General features: G+C 43.5%; 1 pseudogene; it reads right to left on the bottom strand.

Moving 5' to 3' along the window:
- Window positions 1-19,337, bottom strand: LOC141428587 (uncharacterized; annotated as a pseudogene).
- Between the last annotated feature and the right edge of the window lie 226 nt (window positions 19,338-19,563).

Raw genomic sequence — 19,563 nt, 5'->3', positions numbered from 1 at the left:
GCGTATGGCCTAGGCGTGTATCACAGTAGTCGACCGACACACTGGCAAAATATAGAAGCAAAAAAAAAACCGTTTGATATCCTTCACTTCGTGCTATTTGTGATCTCGGTTGGACATATTATGCGGTATTACTGTTTAAAAATTACGTCAATGTTCATAATAATGGCTTCAACAAGAGACGCGCGCACGATTTCTGCTTTCTATATTTTAAGACCTGCGGCCATTCTTTCTAACGCACCGAACTCGCGAGTGCATTCATCTCTTTCTACCCTTATCATACACCCCGTGAGAAAGAGGAGTGATGAAAGACTATTCCGAGCGCGTTAGACAAAAATAACTCTGAATTTGAAAACAAACCACTGTGATACACAAACCGATTTTCTTTATGCAAAGCAGACTACACAATACTTGCGTCACATAATGGAGGGTCAAGTGGGCAAACTTATTGATACACTTCTTGTTACGATTGCGGGTAACTTCAGTTATTTACAGATAAGCTATATGCTACAGGTTGCCGGCAAATACTTATTATGAAGGAATGATCAACAGCAACGAACAACATATGGCTCATCCATCATATTTTTGGAAGTTGGCATTGTCCCTTACAAGTACTTATAGACGAACTAACCAATAGAGTGGATATCGTCGTTGCTACTGGAATACCGCGTAACTAGCATTTTCCATAAGGTACAATTTTCATTGTCAGACCAGTACAATGTTAGTACTGTTGTGACAGTCAAAATTATACCTTATGGAAAAAGCTAGTTACGCGGTATTGCAGTAGCAACGACGATGTCATATAATTTGTTAAAATAAAACATTGCAAAACCTCTGCTGCGATTGCTGGACTTTATTAATTGGTTGGCTCAATGTCAACTAGGGTACAAGACCCGGGCAAGCACATATTATTATCAATATGTATAATATTTTTTTTAGTCATTGTATGGTATTTATTTAAACTGACATGAGCTTCTATGGGTGTGTAGATGAAAAACAGGGTCGGTATTATCCGAGCCGGTAAAGAGTGTCACCTTTTTAAAACGATCGAGTCAAAGACACATTATTATTTTTTCAAGTTTATTTATTCTGAACTATGGAACAACCCGTAACCGACCGGACTGACGTAATTTGGCGGTAAAGAAAACTCTTTCATTTTTTTTAATTAATTGATGCTACTTAAAAATCTGTTTTTTTTTTCTGTTAATTAGAAAGGTCATTCCTATCGATAAAAAAAAGTTTCAAGTGTTTCTAAAATTTCCATCCATTCCCCATTAAATTGCTCACATTACCACTCTATTAGTTAAGTTCTCCATGCAAGTAATAGTATTCATCGATAACATGTATATTTCGTCCACTTGATACACAAATTGCCTTAAGTTACCGTTGCTAGATGTACTCACACACCAGACACCGTTAAACCGGTGTCCAAAAAGCTCCGCTATTTCCAATAACATCTAATAAATATCAACGTAAAACGTCAAACGTAGGTAACAGAGATTCCATCATCAGATAGTCGCAAGTACTTTCCAAATTTACATAAAGTAACTTAAAAAAAAGAAGCTAAAAATAAATCTAAGACGACATAAATACATCAAAAGGGTAATCGTTTGCAGTAAATCATATCACAAGACCTTTCACACGTTCAAACTAGTCCGTAGCACTTAAACTTATATCATAATAGTCTGATGAATAAGCCTCAATATAGTCACACTGGCCCGGGACAGGTTCATGGAAATAGCTTTTGAAAGATGTCCATCGCAACGATCGTGATTTGGTGTTACGAAATCGCCATTAGAAATAACGCCTAGCAAAATATACATTTTTATGATCATAAATATCCTTTGAAAAATAAATTTCTTTTTTTGTGCCAGTTGCAGCAGCTAATGCATTTGTAACAAAATTTGTTGCGAAATACAAAACAGTTATTTATTGTACAATTCATTCATACTCCTTATTAACTGGGACAAGTTGAAGTAGATCTAAACTGATGTACAGTCACCTTTATTAAAGCGTTTTCAAAAAAAAAGTACCATTTTCTTTCAAAATGTATTACATTTTTTCGTAAAAAAAATCCTGAGTCAAATTTGAGACGCCCATACTGAGTGGATGAAAAAAAACGTTAAAAAACTGTCATTTGTTTTGGGACATTTTTATAAACTATCTGAATCAATTGCGCTCTTGATTCTGAGTAGGAAAAACCATATTTTTTCCAAAATTGAAAAGAAAAGGTACACTTTTTTGTGAAAATGCCCGGAGCAAGTGAGCGGAGAAAATGAGTGCGAGAGTGCAAAAATATCTGAAACGTCCTACCGGCCCTAGAAAGGGTGTCGTATCAGATATTGAAGCACGCTTTGTTGAGTCTGCAAATGCAGATGACTGCACTGTCAGTTAGAGTGGATGAGTGATGTGGATATCAAAACGACCTACACACTTATTAAGGTAAATAGAGTCGTTTAGATTTAGAGCACCACAACCAGTCCATTTCTTCACCACACATTAATGCTTATAGCCCTCCTTTCCTTCATTTATTCTTACAGCTCATGAGGTCAGTTGTATTGCCTGCAACGTTTTAACCTCACAAGCCTCAGAGTACTTAATTTAAGACACACGTCTAAGTCAATATCATTTTTTTTGGATTAAGTGTCAATTTTTTATAATAAAAAAGAGGCGAGAGGTTTGGTTTTGCCAGCCATCGCTCTCACACTGCAAGACAGATATGTCGACGACATTATCATCAAGCTTGTAAATATGCAACCCGCAAAACCATGACTTGGTCATTGTTCTAGCGTTTAAACCGCCTCGCTCGCGTGGTAAAATTTTTATGAACTGGATGTAGATTTGATGCCGTTTACGATTATTTGTTCAGTTCTTGTAATACCAGCAGATAACTGAAAAAAAAACCAGGATCTTCTGCCATTTTTCAGAAAAGTGTCTACGGAAATGATTATGAACAAACGCTCCAATAATGACCAGACTATCATTCATTCATGACCGTTCAGTATTAGCTCATCCTCAACCGACTACCACGATCTTTCTAAGAGTGTATCCATTTTGGCGTCACATGTATAGTTTGTAATTTTCCGTCCGCCTGTGACATTGTAACAAACAAATTTGAATCTGTAGCGACTTTGATCATTCAAAAGCTATTCGTTAGACCGCATGTGTATATGGTGTCACTGAGTCTTAGCTGGGCGTGTCTGTGGCGTGGCGCGGACAGAGCGCGTGCAAGTCCTCGTCGCGCAGGGTCCAGACGCCGCGCGCGCAGGGCACGTGCGCGCGCGCGCGGCAGCCCCGCGCTCGGCACGCCACGCACGCGCCCGAGCGCGCGCACACGACGCAGCGCGCGCCGCGGCACGACCACACCGCGCCTGGAACGAAACAAACGGTTACTGATTCCGTAGCGGATCTGATGCAGGGATGTTACGGACGGAGCTCCGGTTCCGTTTCCGTAAAGTCGGAACTTCCGTTTGGTATTACACATCCGTTTCGGTACCGGTTCCGTTACTTTTGAAACTGAAGTTATATCGGATGTCAATGCTTAGCGCGCCGGGGGGACATGAGCGGCATAACATTAAAAACAAACAAGTTTATACCGGTCATTCGCTCATCGCCCCGCTTTCCACGTGCTGTACCAACATCTCATCCACCTATCACTCAGGCTCCGATTCTGGTTCCGATTCCGTTTCTGGTTTCGATAAACTATATTGAAAACATCTGGTTCCGCTTTTGATTCCGATAAAACCACATCCGTTACATCCCTGATCTGATGCTAAAGCTGAGCGTCCACTGCATTGGATCGGCATTTCTGCGCCATAGAAATCTACTGCGTACGCTCCGATTCCGATGCAGTGAACACACAGCTTAAATCGTCTATGTTCCCGAATAAATACAGCCTAGAGCTCTTCAGGGCTAGAATGAATAAACTGGCACTGAACTACACCTTTGACCTCTGCTACCTTGAAATCAGGTGAGAGTGGTCAATGGAAATCCGTTTGACCTCTGCTACCAGACTCACCTTTAAATCAGGTGAGAGTGGTCAATTAAACGACATGCAATCATGTTATATGGTAAAAAAAAGGCCCGTCCTTTGACCATGAACAGATCTCCCGTCACCGAGTGCTACGTGTGTTTTCAAAAAGCTAATGTATTCAATTAACGTTGCTATAGGTTAAAAACTGAATCAATTTTGTATATAGTAGTGCACATAATGGGATTTAACTTATTGATACTATGGGACTTTCATTTCACACGGTCTTTTGGAGCTCTAGAAGAGAAATAATAAAATGTTGTGATACAAACAGTGTGTATGCTTGGGGTGACACTCTTTCCCGGCCCAGATAATACCGATCCTGTTTTTCGTGTACACGGCTCATAGAAACTGACATGAGCTTCTATGGGCGTTCACACGAAAAACAGGTTCGGTATTTGGTGGGTGTTATCCGTAAAGAGTGTGTGTGCTTGTATATGCCGTGTAACAGTGTGTGTGTGTGTGTGTGTATAACGTACCCGCGAGCCCCCAGAGGCGTGCCCCGGCGGCCAGCAGGCCGGGCGCCCACACGGCGCATGCCTCGTGCAGCCACGCCGCGCCCTCCGCTCGCCGCCGCGACGCTTCGTCCAGTGCTCTGCAAAAAAAAATCCTCAAGCTCATTTTCGCGTTTATGTCGAATGTAGGCGATATATGTAGAAACAGAATGACTTTTTATGCTCTAGTGCATAAAGCAAAATCTTCGTGATTTATAGAAAAAGCAAGGCATGAAAAATAAAAGGTCGTACTTAATTGAACTTTATTTGACTGATGCTGTTTATTTTCTTATTTCGTTTATTGATGTGAAAGCAAGAGTGTATAACATATTCATAACACCCACTTTACCTTCGACCTAACTACCAACCCTCGCCTGCGTCTCGGCTAAATATAAACGGCTCGGGTGACATATTGTCACTACTTTGAAAAAATCTCGTATTTAAAATCAATATGTCAACAAAATTGAACTTTAATTTAATGTCTCTAAAGTTCACTCAGAAAAATTATCTTTTTTGAGCAACGAGTTTTTTTAAAAGTAGTGACGATATGTTTTATGAACTTGTAGTATAATCAAATGTTGTGTATTCAAATGCGGGTTTTTAGGGTTCCGGAGCCAAAATGGCAAAAACGGAACCCTTATAGTTTCGCCATGTCTGTCTGTCTGTCTGTCCATCTGCAGCTTTGCTCAGGGACTATCAATGCTAGAACGCTGTAATTTTGCACGGATATACATGTAAACTATGCCGACAAAATGGTACAATAAAAAATTCAAAAAAAAATTTTTTAGGGTGCCTCCTATAGACGTAAAGAGAGGGTGATTTTTTTTTCTCATCCAACCCTATTGTGTGGGGTATCGTTGGATAGGAATTTTAAAGCCATTTTGGGGTTGCTAAAACGGTTTTTCAATTCAGTAATTTGTTTGCGAAATATTCAACTTTAAAGTGCAAATTTTCATTAGTGGAGCGTCCCCCCCCCCCTCTCAAATCTAAACTGGTGGGTGGAAAAAATTCAGGATAGTAGTAAGTATATCAAACTTTCAAGGAAAACTATAACGGCTAAGTTTTCTTGAGAATTATTAGTAGTTTAAGAGTAAATAGCAGCCTAAGGTATAAAATATACCTAAACTTGGAAGATTCTGTATTAAATACGAAATCCTTAGAAAAATATTATTTATTTTTTTCGTAATGGCTACGGAACCCTATTTTGGGCGTGTCCGACATGCTCTTGGCCGGTTTTTTTTACACTAGGCATACGCATGGAGACATTTTTCTTGTAGTAAACAAGGTTTTTTTTTTAGTAAACACCAGTGTCCGTGGCCCGATGAGACTTGCCTGTACTCGTCGCAGTCGGTGTCGAGCGGGTAGGGCCCGAACAGGTCCCCGAGGCCGGCGGCGTGCGGCCCCCGCTCGCAGAACGCGCACAGCCACGTCGCGTCCGGCGTCGTCGCGTCGTACCTGCAACGCACACACAGACGGTCAGCCCTTTCAACTCAGACAGAGGGGATTTATTGACGACATGGGTTCAGAGGCCTTATAGGGCATATTAGGCAAAGCTCTGCGTAGGGGGGTGACACTAGCACATACTCGTACGATATACATGTCGCCATGACGGATGACATGAATGACCATGAGCAAAGAATATTAGTAGCTATAGAGAAAAACATGACATATTTAATTTGTCATGATTAAACGATAGAACTATATTTCCAAAAAATTAAAAATTATATCACATAATGGCATCCTACGGACATTTAAAAGTGGATGATCTAAAAAAACTGCTTTGAGAATGTGGTGCGAGTGAAATTTTAATCTTTTAGAGGTTTGAAGAACTTGTCAAAAACTGTTTACGTTATGTGTTAGTGCTGCATTCTGGCGGCAGAACTTGGCAGTAATATTCCCTATTGTCTAGCAAAAAATGCTTTGTGTAAACTTTGTTATCGTCTCCAATATTATAACTTGCAAAAATATACACTTGCAAATAAAGCTCAGGGCGATCATTAGTATAATATTGATAACGACAAAAGCACAAATGAGCCAATCACAAGCAAGACTGTAACGACAAACAGACCTCCAGATACTAACGCCATCTAGTGATATTTCACCTTTTAAATAAAAAAAACCCTCATTCCGATGTCTGCTTACGAGTGTACAGTCAAGGCCATAAACATATATACGTCACCAAAACGTAAAAAATGTCTACACACCTTTATGCCATGAATTATAAGGTAAGGTAAATCCGGAAGTGGTCGCCGCCCCTCTCTTCCGTTTGGGGGGTGGTGGTTGTTACCTCAGTCCGAGCGTGCTGCAGTGCAGGCCGCGCGCGCGCAGCCCGTTCCGGAAGTGGTCGCGGCGGCGCGCGGCGCCCGCGCCCTCCTCGCCGCCCCCCTCCCCCGTTTGGGGGGTGGTGGTTGTTACCTCAGTCCGAGCGTGCTGCAGTGCAGGCCGCGCGCGCGCAGCCCGTTCCGGAAGTGGTCGCGGCGGCGCGCGGCGCCCGCGCCCTCCTCGCCGCCCCCCTTCCCCGTTTGGGGGTGGTGGTTGTTACCTCAGTCCGAGCGTGCTGCAGTGCAGGCCGCGCGCGCGCAGCCCGTTCCGGAAGTGGTCGCGGCGGCGCGCGGCGCCCGCGCCGGCCTCGCCGCCCCCCTTCCCCGTTTGGGGGGTGGTGGTTGTTACCTCAGTCCGAGCGTGCTGCAGTGCAGGCCGCGCGCGCGCAGCCCGTTCCGGAAGTGGTCGCGGCGGCGCGCGGCGCCCGCGCCCTCCTCGCCGCCCCCCTTCCCCGTTTGGCGGGTGGTGGTTGTTACTCAGTCCGAGCGTGCTGCAGTGCAGGCCGCGCGCGCGCAGCCCGTTCCGGAAGTGGTCGCGGCGGCGCGCGGCGCCCGCGCCCGCCTCGCGCCCCCTCCCCCGTTTGGGGGGTGGTGGTTGTTACCTCAGTCCGAGCGTGCTGCAGTGCAGGCCGCGCGCGCGCAGCCCGTTCCGGAAGTGGTCGCGGCGGCGCGCGGCGCCCGCGCCCTCCTCGCCGCCCCCCTTCCCCGTTTGGGGGGTGGTGGTTGTTACCTCAGTCCGAGCGTGCTGCAGTGCAGGCCGCGCGCGCGCAGCCCGTTCCGGAAGTGGTCGCGGCGGCGCGCGGCGCCCGCGCCCTCCTCGCCGCCCCCCTCCCGTTTGGCGGGTGGTGGTTGTTACCTCAGTCCGAGCGTGCTGCAGTGCAGGCCGCCGCGCGCAGCCCGTTCCGGAAGTGGTCGCGGCGGCGCGCGGCGCCCGCGCCCGCCTCGCGCCCCCCTCCCCGTTTGGGGGGTGGTGGTTGTTACCTCAGTCCGAGCGTGCTGCAGTGCAGGCCGCGCGCGCGCAGCCCGTTCCGGAAGTGGTCGCGGCGGCGCGCGGCGCCCGCGCCCTCCTCGCCGCCCCCTCCCCCGTTTGGCGGGTGTGGGTTGTTACCTCAGTCGAGCGTGCTGCAGTGCAGGCCGCGCGCGCGCAGCCCGTTCCGGAAGTGGTCGCGGCCGGCGCGCGGCGCCCGCGCCCTCCTCGCCGCCCCCCTCCCCCGTTTGGGGGGTGGTGGTTGTTACCTCAGTCCGAGCGTGCTGCAGTGCAGGCCGCGCGCGCGCAGCCGTTCCGGAAGTGGTCGCGGCGGCGCGCGCGCCCGCGCCGCCTCGCCGCCCCTCCCCGTTTGGCGGTGGTGGTTGTTACCTCAGTCCGAGCGTGCTGCAGTGCAGGCCGCCGCGCGCAGCCCGTTCCGGAAGTGGTCACGCGCGGCGGCGCGGCCCGCGCCCGCCTCGCCGCCCTCCTCCTCCGCGCCGGCGTTCACCCCCCAATCACCGACATGGGCGAGTCGCGCGGCACGATCTGACACAACACACATAGTCAGCACAAACATAATTGAAAATAATGTCCGATTGAGCTTGATTTACATAACAAAGTTATAGTCAAAATATCTTTATTCAATTAAAGTTATAATAGCACACACTTATAAATGTCAAAATCTACCACCGGTTTGGAAAAACCTCCGTTGAGATTAATATACCCTGTTGGCCATGCATATTTCATTTTTTTAGACATGGTTGGGCCGGGCGTTGACAAATCAGTCAACCAGGAATTATCCTTTTATAAATGAATATATTTGGGTAATTATTCCTGCGGTTGGAATAATTATTCATTTATTTATAAGCAGTATGGTATAATTCAATTCATGATGATGATGATGATGATGAATGAGCTACTTTCGGCCTGTTCGCAAGACCTCTACGGCTCTAAGGGCGGAAGTGTTCAACACGGGGACGCAAGAACAGATGGGATCGAAGAAGTGGCGATCTTCCGAAAACGCCAAAACTATCGGACCGTTTCATCTCACGAAAATGTGACCAACATGTAACTAAATTGAAAGGCCATACCTGTATGTAGGGCCCTCGCGACCGGCTCGAGCTGGCGTTGCTTCCCGAGTCGTAGGCGTCCTTGGGCGCCTCCTTACTCTTCTTCGCCGCCTTCTTCCCCTTCTTCTTATCTTCTCCGGTGGACGCGCGGCTGCAGCGCCTCGCAGCCTTACGCTCGCCCTTGGTGGGCGCCGATTTTCTCCGCTTCCTCGCTTTCGTGGTCTGTGGTTTTTCTTTCTCGACTTGTTGTTCGCCTGCAAAATTGTAAAGTTAACACATAAGACTGGCGCTTGTATGCAGCGGAGAGCAGTGGAAGTATCTAGGGGAGGTCTTTGCTCAGCAGTGGAGGATACAGAATAGGCTTGTTTTTTTTTTACTGTTCACCACCCATAATAATTTATTTAATCAATGGATGGTGAAACCGTGGGTTAATGGTTCATATTCTTATTTTTAGTGCGAAAATATAACAAACAAAAAACCTGACTGCCTTAAAACATACTTTCATACAACATTCAAAATCGTGACCAGCTGAAACTTCCCAGTACAGGGTTCCTACTTTTGATCAAGTTACTTAGCAGAGTTCTAGATTACTAAAGCCCGACCTAAGCGAATAATTTCGTACCTTTCACTATGTGTCTCTGTCGCTCGCGCGTAAATATTTGCCGTCGCGCTCACACACATGAATTTGTCAAATATTCATGCGCGAATACAGAGACAAGTAGGAAGGTCATTGCGTGAAATTCTTCGTGCTCCGCGACCATACTATAGACTTGTATCTCGTGACAATATACAATCATCAAAACTGTCTAGCCTACGGTTTTTTTTTATCTCAAGACAGTTTTAAACCAATTCCAATACAGGCAATGAGGGCTATCGCGTATGAATTCACCACTAGAGGCGTCTAGTGTAGCGTGAGTCTCGAAATTCAAATCTATAGTTTTGGGTGAGCTACGCGGTTTATTTATAATTAGTATATTTTGTGAATATTTTGCAATATCTGGAAATTAATTATGGAATATGCGTTCCGGGGCAATTAATGTCTGTGTTTTGAGACAGTTTTGTCTTTCGGAAACCCTTTGTCTCCCTTTTTTTCCGAACAAACGGGGACTATGCAACAACTGTGGAATGCTCGATATTTTTAAATGGTACGGTTTTAAAACGTGTATTAAATATGATTTTAATCTAAATTATGTTTTCCAAGCGCCCGTAATAACAGACTTTGAAAGCCATACTTAAAAACCTTCACGCAACAGTGGCGCATCCTATTGAGCACAAAAACGATAGCCCTCATTACGCGATCGGCAAAGCGAAGCGTAGCACGTCCACCAACGAGCTGGACGGATGACGCTGGCTTAAAGATCGCCGGGTTCACCGTGGATGCAAGCCGCTTCCCATCCGAGGCAACTGGATGGTCCTATTGAGGAGGCCTATGTCCAACAGTGGACGTCCTATGGCTGATATGATGATGATGATGACAGGCAATTACCACTGAGTCAAAACATTAATCTGTCTAGGGATAATATCCCAAGAAGTGAAGCCCTTAATATACCCACCCTTCCGGATAACAGGCGCCTCCTCAATCCCAGCGAACATCTTCTCGAGCTGATTCTCGACCTCGACGAAAGCTGGCGGCGTGGGGCGCGGCAGCGGCGGCCGGCTCGGGCTCCGCGGGCTTGCCCTTGACGGGGACTCCAAGCCGGCGCGTGGTCTCCGTGTTGGAAGCGCGCGCGCTACGCCGCCGCGGCGCCGCTGCCTCCACTACCGGCTCCGGTGGCGGCTCGCCTTCCTCACCTGAACGAGTTTTATGTTTCAGCTCAGCATGTAAGTCTAAAGGTTTGGAAATAATTCCGCAATATTTCACGTCCCGCTAAATATGTCGGTGTGTAATAATAGTCAGCTATCATCAAGATAACATACCTTGGGTGGCGATTTGACACTTCCTCGACCTTGTCTTCCTTAGTGGGACTGGCCAGCACACTCTTCAGTTTGTCGATGGTCACAGGCGGCTCCGCAGGCGCGGGCTCTTCTTTCTGCGGCTCCTTAGCTCCCCTCCTTATCGTCAGTGCTAGCAATCATGGCCGCGATGTCGTCTATCGTCTCCGCAGAGCCCGACCGTGTTTTTCTCCTCGCGTGGGGTTCCACTGGAGGCGTAGCCGGCCTCTCCTTCTCCACAGTCTCCGGGCCGTTTCTGACGTGCGTATCCCCGTTTTCCACGAGCTCCTTAGGGGGGGATAGTCTGGTGATAGGCGGGGGGATCGGTATAGGGATCGGCGGGAGGGTCGGGACGCGTATGGTGCGTTCGGGTTTTCTCTTCCGTTTGGAGCCGGGCGGGGCACCACAGGAGTCGGCAGAGTCCTCGTTGGACGAGGGGGGTGATGGGGTGGGGGCGGCACGGGAGTGCATGATGACGGAATGGGGGGAGACAGGGGAGGGGACGAGGCGTTCGAGGAGGGAGTCCACTCGTGCGTGGTGCGGGCGCGGCTGGACGCGCGCTATGAGGCTGTTTATGGTGGGCGCGTCTCGCACGGAGAGCGCGGGCGACGCAGCGTGCGCGGGCGCGCCGTTAGCGTTCCGCGAGCTGAGGGATAAGTCCACGCCTCGCGCATACGTCAATAAGTCCTCTGGCCGCACTAACTTATCTGAAATTGGAAAAGGCATCATCATTCACTTGATTACGGTTTAAAGTCGTTTTAGAGCGCTAGGATCGTAAGTAATGTTTGACAACTTTGACATTTGCACCACGTTTGTGACAGATTAAATAACTAAAAGAGACAATTGCAAGCAAGACTGTAACATCAAACAGACAACGATACTAACGCCATCTAGCATTATTCTACCCGTCAAAACCAAACCGGGACTTACGTCATGTCATACAGTATAACGCTAGAATCACCTTGATGCCTCGGCCACACAGAGGTACTTAGTTACTCGTGACCACGGCCGCTACAATGTGGTCGAAACGTCGAGGTAATTTTCAATTCAATACCTATAATCTCAATCAAATATATTCCTTTGGTTGTTCCACACGTTACTAAGGAATATTTGAATAGATTAGATATCAGTAGCATACTAAGCAGATAACTAATTTAATTACAGTTTAATGTGGTCCCAATTAATGTCTAATTAAGGCTTTTGGAAGCCACCGACGTCATGTGGGGTTTGTCAATTTTTTCTTTGTTATTTTTCATAACCTCAGTTTATAAAATGAATATATATATACAGGTCAGGGTGACCCGAAGGCCGCTGCAGATATATGGTATAAGTTGGTTAAGGTCACTTAGATAATTTTTAAGCAAACTTACTTCAGTCTAAAAGTTTATCGTTTTCGTTTATGATGATTGATGAATGACTGCGATTTTTCTGTATAATTATTTTTTCTTTAATATTTCCATACCACAATAAATTTATGGATTTATGGTTTTTCGTAAATTTGCATTGAATATAATAGAATAGAATAGAAAATATTTATTTTTGAACACTACGAGTACAATGATACAGCTAAACAAAACCATAAACATATTGTCACTACTTAAAAAAAATCTGAGTGAACTTTACGAGCTTTATGTCAAGGTTCAAATTATGTGATTGACAGCCTAATCTTTAAAGTGCATACCTCTGCCTGGTCCCATGTGCGCGTAGAGATCCGCGGGTGGCAGCGGAGCGCCTGCTTTCACGTCGCCCGGCGACGGGGTGTGTCTAACAAAACAAAATCATTAACCAATTTAAAAAAAACGTCATAAAATTATGCAATCCGGTGGGCATTGAGTTATGGCTTCACGCTACTGCTACAGGAGGAGCCTTTTCTTAACCTGTCCTCTCCCAGAGGCACAAATTTGTGCCCAAATTCCTTTGATCCTGTTATCCTGGGAGATGACAGATTAATCCACGCTACTGTAAAGCGTAAATAAACCGATTTAGCAGACTTACCTGAGGAGATGCTTGTCGGGCGGCGTCGGAGTGTGTCGGTAGAGTTCGGGCGGCGTAGCCGTGTGCCGAAACACTGAGTTGCCGGCGCCTTTCATCGCCTGCAACAAAAATTTTAAACTTTGTTACTTCTCATGATCGTAAAGTTTGTGTTTATGCTGGAGCTAGGCGACATAAAATGACTTTTTATGCTCTAGTGCATAAAGTTAAATCTTTGTCTAAGACCAAGGTGTCAACAATCACAAACGAAAAAAATTTCTACATATTTTTTTTATCATTTTAAATTTATATAAAAATAAAGATCAATTAAAATAAATCAATAAAACTAAAAAAATATTATTATATAGTAATTCATGAAAAATAAAAGGTACATAGTAAGTGAACAATTATTTCCACTGTTGTTTTTTAATTTCCTCGCAAAAGAAGTGAAAAACGGAGTGTAAAACTTGAGCATTAAACCCATTTTCGTACCGGCTCGCGTGGCTATATGAACGCCTCGAGTAAAATGGCTCGTTTTATGCTCTTGTTGTACAATCTACTATTGATTGTATCGTATTGTCAAATTAACTTGGTTTTTGAAGGTTTCGAGCACCGTGACAAAACGGACCTGACAGGATCACTCCTGTGAATATCTTTCTATCCGATTGTCACCGCTAATTAACTCCGAATCTATAGAACCGATGAAGTTCAAATTTGGCATACATATACATTTATTTTGCCCAAATACGAACGCGTTACGAATTATGCAAATAAATGTATCCGAAAATAGCATCTTTTTTTGTTTTTTTCAAAAACAGGAGATCTATTAGTTTTATAGCGAAGAAAACGTTGATAGAGCACTGGCACGCAGTTTTTCTATGACTATCTGTTCGAGTAGGTACACCTTGACTTGACAATGGACTACGGGGTTTCGACCGTTAGAGGATTAGTCACGCAACGAGCTATGGAGAAACAATACGGAAATTCATCGAAGTCATTCACTAGAGTCACCGCCGACGAAGCTCGAAGAGTATGTAAGTTAACCCTTAATAAGGTAGAGGCGATTTAGCGACCATATGCCCCCATGTATTTGGAAATTCAACCTTATTGTTTTAGTAATAAGTTACAATATTTATTTTAATTATTGAAAATAATACTAGCTTGAAAATACCTTTTGCCAGGTATGTATTCGATAGCTGCTTTTGATTCTGTGGTAATATGCTCCAATAAATGGGGCCTTATTAAGGGTTAAAATGAATTTCTTATAGGGGCATGGCTCGAAGAGCAGATCTTTTTGGGAGAAACGATCTAAAAGGCATTCAGGAATCGGAGGATGCATCGTTGCCAGGCCTCCCACTAGGTGGAATGACGAAATCCCGCGATTTGCGACTGTTACCTTTTGAACGCCACAGCTGAAAATCGTGACATAGGCATGTCGGCATTTCGTGGCGACTATGGAACGATTTTCAGATTTTTTTTTTATCGTCTGTGGCCGACCGTGGCGTTCAAAAGGTTAAGGGACTTTGTTTCGACAGTGGACGTCTTCCGGCTGATAATGAAATGATTCGTGAGTTGTTCGTGTATTCTATTTAATACGCTAAGCCCCACGGTAGTTTTAAATTGATGATATTATTTACTCAACTGGATATTGTAAAGTGCTGCTATGAATCAATAAATAAATATTAACAGAATTATACTCTCCAATTTTGTTCTTACGGAAGGTAAAAGATTTTGAAGTTTGTATTGTTTTCATAATTTATTTATTTTGTGATGTCTTGTTTTTTTGAGCTATTCAAATGTCCATAAATGATGTTTGATCCAGGACACCGAACCGAACCGATCACTGAATATTGTATGTATGTACACAATACACTCAATATTCAGTGATTGGTTCAGTTTGGTGTACTCGATCAAACATCATTTATGGACATTTGAATAGCTCAAAAAATCTGGGTCAATATATTTAATATGAGTGAGTCTCACGGTAGTTTCATGTTTAAAACTAGAAAACTAGTGTATCCTTAGCGCGTTATATAAATTACAAATGCTAGGATTAAAGACATGAGATTTGGCGTGAGTTTTTTTTAGCAATGTTAATGAATTTCACGATGTATATTTTGGGAATGGGAATTTCTTTCAGGAAAATCCGGAATTTCAATTCATTTGGGTACAGGCCAGTATTATTTACTACTGATAAAATTTGTTTAAGTAAAGAAAATAGTAGGTACCTACATAAGTTCAACACATACTGAAATTAAACAAAGCATATTAAACAGTTTTGTTACATATGAATGAAGGAAATGAGCACTTGGGTGTGATTTGCATAGCTACATAATGTAATAAGACTGTAACGATTTTTCGTCAATGAGGATCCCCAAGGGCAAACCCAGCTTCTAGCCTAGTGTAGGGGGAGAGGCAAGTCACATTTTTTTTTAATTTGGTTCCTAGTGCTAGTTTTCTCATACAAACTTGCGGCTTGCGAAGTTTATCAAAAGTTATTTTATGTAATGCATACAATTCGCAGGGGTGAGTGGGGGGTGGGAGCAGCAGTGTCATCATGTGCCAGTAGTTTGACTGGCTGTCTTACTCTCCACACTGCAAAATAGCATCGGAAGCTCTGCTGCCTGATCACATGAATAGTAATGTGGTGTTAGCCCGGACAAACCTTGCATATATTCCTAAGAGGCAAAATCTTGTCAGACTGGATAACTACATGCAACTGACTGATGCTGGTTTCACATGAAGTATCGAGATGTTCATTTGACTTTACAGTCTTCCTGTGAATTCGGTCCTTTCCTTGTTTTTTTTTTTATATGGCTCTGTCCATTTGCGGACTATATTGCCAGTGTCTAGTAGGTTTTGTTTGATGTTGTATGGTAAAAAAAATTTTAGAACACGAAATAATGAGAGGTCATGTTGGATGAACGTTGACAGCGCGAATCTTGACACAAATATCAAAGTTGTCAAACAGACATCACAATATTCGTGCCAACTACCCTGTCAGAGTAACCCATTGGCATCTACGCAATAGACTGGCTGTTTGGAGCTACCAGTTTGTAATGATTAACACTTAATTACATAAGGCATTATTATAGGTTGTATGGGGAATTTGGGGAATATATTTTAAAACAACTAACAGTGCCATGACCATGGGTAGATTGAAGAAGTTGCGATGTTACTGTTGACATCATCGGTCTACCAATGATCACGACTCTGAGATGTGTAAAAATATCTGGTGCTCATTAAAGGTAAACATGATAAAAATCTCGTAAAAAAAGTTTACACATAAGGGCACAGAGGTGCAGTTGAGGTACAACCTGTATTTTTCAAAGGAGAGTGAATGTCAATAATGCACAACCCGAGGCCATATCTAACATACTCGTCTTATACCATGTGACAGAAAGAAGTGGTGAAAATGATTGTGGTTCCAAGCGCATTAGACAGTAACTCTGGACCCGATAATTCAAACCTGATTTTATTATGCATAAGAGCTTATACTGCTTTTTTTTCATTTGAATCATAAACGTTTCAAAGAAGCAAGCAATCAAGCAAGCATGCAAGCAAGCAAGCAAGCAAGCAAGCACGAAGCAAGATCCTATGTCCTTCCCCGGGACTCAAACTATCTGTACACCGAATTTCATCTAAATCAGATCAGTAGATCCAGAGATTACCCCCTACAACCTCATAAACTTTACCTATTTATAATATTAGTATAAAAGATGATATACCTACCTGGTCAGCTGTTTTCCACTTTGAATTGACAAACACTAACCACACTCATGATTTCTAGGTGACTAAGGCACCATTGGAATGTCATGCTAACCTGTAGTGGGTCCGGCGGCGAGGGCGCGGGTACGTGGTAGAGGTGGGGAGGGGGGGTGGGAGTGTGCCACGTGACGCCGCGGTCGGACGCCATGTGAGCCTGCGGCGCGCGCGCTAGCAGGTTCGCCATCTGTAACTGAGCAGGACACTTCTTAATGCAGTGCACATTAGCTTTTTAACTGACAAAGGACAAATATGACACTGTACCTGTATTAATATCTGCTACATGCAAAAATATCTAACACATCCTACCAGCCCTAGAAATAGTTGTGTCAGATATTGGTGCTGGTGACTGTATCAGTGGAGTTAAGTTGTGATAGTTCGATTTACACCGAGTTCCCTAAATTTTTACATTTTGTCAGTGACAACAAGCATGGCAAAGTTTGAAGTCTGAAGACATAACTAACTCACGCTTCTATCACCCTTGGATTGACAAACAAAATTGCTCACTCTATGTCACTGCAGGGTACGCAGTACTAGTGTTACAAACAATGTTAGGATTGGATTTGTTGATAACTTTATACATTGCTACCAGTTTGTCTATAACTGGATGCTGTTTTGCAATACTGAGTAAACCCACTGTCATTTTGAAATACAATCTCAACTGTTAAAATTCTTTTGTGAGGGTTGGCGTTGTATTACAGAATTAATCAGGGTTAACACACTACTGCAAAATAGCATCCAACTTTGACTGTATGTATTGAGCTTGTTTTTAGAGTAAATGTCTTTTAAAAGATGTGAGGTGATTGCAGGTACTTAAATAAATGAAAAATTGTTTGTTTGTTTGTTGTGAGAAATAACCTCTTTTTATGAAAACTGTTGAAAGAAATCCAGATTCAGCAACCAACTTATGACTTCGAAAATAACACAATTATGTAATTGAAGTGAGTGCCAGTGTAGTTGTCAGCAAATCTAATCGTAATTTCACTTGAAACTAAAAAAAAAAACCCTCTTTTGGTTTTGGGCAGTCGGGTAACAACACCAACATGAATGGTACAATAATTAGTGAAGTAAATTTCATGATAATTATAGCTTTACATTAAAGTAATTACAAGAAAATTCTTGTAAAGAAGCAATTATCTGTGTAAATTGATTGTAATTACATACTTACTAAACTTCTAGCCGTAAGTTGAATTTAATTCTGGACCATATTTAAATAGTACCTGCGCTGTCCCTGGGACAGAGCAAGACGAGTGGTCACTCTAGGTGCAAGATGGCGAGTACCAGTTACCACTTTAAAATAAAATCATTATGATGCCTTTACGAGGCACCATATGAGGTAACATAATGAGTAGTGAAATGTATTATTTCGCTATCCAAAATGTAACAGCTGACATATGAGTCTAAATCCACCTGGCACGAAGGGAGCCACTTCACAGGCAAAAGAATGATGCAAGATTTTGTTTGAATCAGGGTTGAAAATTGCACCGAAAATGGAAGTTGCGAAAGACGCCTCTCAGTGGGAACTTGACACTAGAATTCTTCTGCTAATGACGATGACCTACACTTTGAAAAAGGGAGTAATCAATGCCTCTTTGAATGTATCAAAATGTAGCAGTGCATTAAATACGCCACACATTGTATGTTTCCAGGGGATGCCCCTTCTATTATGTTACAAAGTAATCCACTATTTAGTAAAATACAGTCATTCATCATACTGTAATACAATTTTACTATTTAACAGATAAATTATTACTGTTATAGGCTGACAACTGACTATTAATGAGACTATCTAATTAGCACTGATTATTATTTCTAAAATAGATAAGCGAGTTCCTAAACACAAAATAAAACCCTTGTAATGTGTGACCTTAGAAAACAGGCACACATTTACATACAACTTTGTCATCAGCTGACATGCACATGTGCAGTGATAACAATTGCACAGGGGTGTTTTTAACAATTTTTTTACATAATCATTTTCATGAAAAACATAACTTGATTGAACATTTTCCTAAGGTGAAAAGTAGGCTAATACAAAAAAATATAATTGTATTATTTACTCATTTTTGAATGTTCAATTTTGAATATGATAGAAGTTTCTATTCCTTGCTGAAACAAGTTTCAATTTCAATAAACAGTTATCAGTGTTGTTAATTAATTTCTAACAAGAATAGACAGATAGGTTAAGTATGCTTCTAAGGCAACAAAACAAGAATATAAAGTACCACCTGCAGGGGGCTCCATCCAGAGCCCAGCTGCGCCTGCCGGCCGTTCGGGTTGTGTTGCGAGCCGGACATCGCGACTCTCGCGACACCAGTTCAGCTGACTCGCACAAGAAACACCTTCTCAGTCCACCATAATGATGCCGGCAACTTTCAAGCCCTCGCCCGCGTAACTCAGCGCCCTTACGACGTGTGCAGATGCTTCTGAAACGTTCCCATGCGAACACATTAATCTTTAACCGTCACCGCACAGCCCAACACTATCCCGCGATACCGACAACACACTCACAGGGCTCAATAACACTTGTATCAAAGAAAACCAGACTTATTTCGCGTGTGGAATGGTGTTCACGGATCTGATGCTCACTTCGCGTGACATTTTGAACGCATTTATATTTGGAAATTAGGCACTTACACGGCAAATTATGGCTTGAATCACGTGTGCACAATATGTCTTATAGTTTAAAACTTAGTTTTTTGCCGAGAACAATCACAAATAACACGAATTTCATGAAAATGCAGCAGAATCACTTCCAACAATGGTGGCCGATTGCTCAAATTTTGAAAGAAACGCCATCTAGTGGCAAAATTTTAAACCGTGTCGGTAAAGCAGTCTCACGGAAGTATGTTTTCGTATTGTCTCTGGTTCATAAAAAAAAACCGTAATTTTACAAACATTTCGGTTTAAATTCAGCCCGCATGAAAAATAACAAAATTATAGCATTTAATCTTCTAAACCTTAATACGAAACATATAAAACTCTTAGTCAAATTGTTTTAATGCTCTTTGTAGTT

The sequence above is a fragment of the Choristoneura fumiferana genome, chromosome 6 (genome assembly GCF_025370935.1).
Source record: "Choristoneura fumiferana chromosome 6, NRCan_CFum_1, whole genome shotgun sequence".
NCBI classification, from domain to species: domain Eukaryota; kingdom Metazoa; phylum Arthropoda; class Insecta; order Lepidoptera; family Tortricidae; genus Choristoneura; species Choristoneura fumiferana.
This window is presented reverse-complemented; position numbering and strand designations above follow the sequence as displayed.